Source organism: Hyla sarda, chromosome 11, assembly GCF_029499605.1.
Source record: "Hyla sarda isolate aHylSar1 chromosome 11, aHylSar1.hap1, whole genome shotgun sequence".
NCBI classification, from domain to species: Eukaryota; Metazoa; Chordata; class Amphibia; order Anura; family Hylidae; genus Hyla; species Hyla sarda.
The window spans coordinates 56,837,291-56,839,207 of NC_079199.1; positions in this window are offsets into that span (position 1 = coordinate 56,837,291).

Genomic DNA, 1,917 nt, shown 5'->3' on the forward strand with positions numbered 1-1,917 from the left:
GATATAGGTGAATTTTGGAAACCCTTTACTAGGATGACCATAGTAGCCAGTCATTGTGTGATGCTACCATGATGCTAAAGGAGGTGTCTCAGAACAGACATTAATTGCATATTGGTAGAATATTCCACCCATTTCCAATCTATGGGACCTGACTTCTATTAACCCATTGATTGTTGGAACCAAGTGTCAATGGAGCCAAGAGAACACCATGCCATCATCTTTGACCATGTTAGCCCCAAGCCTCATTGGATAAAAGTTATACAAGAATGCCATAGATATTTTTATGATATCAATTATATATATTTTTTATTTTAGGATTTGTTCCTTTGCATTGTCCCACAAGGACTTTCCTTTTAAAGACAGTAAATGCTTTTTCTAAGGGTTTTGTGTCAGTCAGTTTTCCTGTCACATGCATGGAGTTCTTAGTGATTTCTATGTTTTTTTGAGGCTTAGAAGTAATGGTTTTAATGCGTTATAATGCATTTTTTTTTAGTTCTTTAGTTGTTTTTTATTTAAACTATGTTTAACATACTGATTTCAGGTGTTTGTTTTTTTTTACTCCTCTCCTATAGAAAACCCTATAGGGGGAAAAATCACTATATTCAGAGCATTGTTTGTTTTGAAAAATAAATAAATAAATAAATAAACTAAACAGACACCATGAACTGAAAAATTGAACCATAAGCGAATTCTACATTTTACCAATAGCTTCCTGCAACTACCTTTACATACCATTGCAAAATAAAAATTATCTGGAAGAAAAAACAACACAAAATAGTGAAGTTTTTTTTTCTAACAATTTTTTTTTGGGGGGGGGGGGGAACAACCCTCAGGAACAATAAATGACATAACTAATGGCGCCGACTACAATAGTTGCTACCGTTATCCTTTATGTCATTTACAGGTTTGTGCAGGATTTTAAATGTATTTAACTGACAGTGCCACATCTGTTCTCAGGTCGTGACTGGTATTGCAGCTCAGTCCCAGTCACTTTAATAGAGCTGACCTGTAATAGCAGACACAATCCATGGACAGGAGTTGTGCTATTTCTGATAGAAAGCAGCTATTGTTTGTTTCTGTATTTTTCTCTCTCTTAAAATCCTAGACAACCCTGTAAATGATATAATTAGGTCTCTGGACAGTTTACCCCGATCTTTCCTTCTTGTACCTCTGTAGTTGTGAAGTGTCAGCTCTTCTGCCAGTGGAAAGGTTATTAGGGACAGTCTGTGTCTCCTCCTGTCCCTGTGCCAGTCCCTGACCTAGGCATTGGGTGCTCCTGTGCCATCTATTCCTCTTCTAGAACCTTACAATCCCATTTAGTGAATAGAAGCTAATAAGAAATTATCAGATCAGCCTGAGGACTCCTAATTAAACCTGGGAGCTGATTGCAGATAAAGGAGGCAGAGATTAGGAGGAGAGGGGGGCGATCTCATTCTACACAATAAGATGTCACAGTCTCTCCAGTTTATTTCTATTTTTCCCCCCTTTTTTTTATTAGGGTGGGGGAGGACATATGGGGGTTTAAATCTGCAGCACACTGTATTACCATACATGTAAATATTAGGCCTGGCTGGCTAATTGGGACCCCTGCCCCCTTATTAGGTGTGAGGCAGAGAGAGAGTATGTGGAAGTGTCAGTCATCTTCAGGCTGCAGAACACTACTGGAGTGTGAAGGAATTGTCTCTAATTCACAAAGGCAATCGGGCAGAAAAACCCCCTCACCAAGAGCCTGCTAGTTATTAATCAGAGAGCCCCCTCATACAGGGAAGGGTGTGGGATTAACCCCTCAGGTCCCCCTATTAACTTACTAATAAGAGAAGACCATTTTCTGTTGCAGAACTAAGGAAATCTATATCTAATTCATATCTATCTACTTATCTAATCTATCTACTTAATCGTCTATCTATCTATCTACCT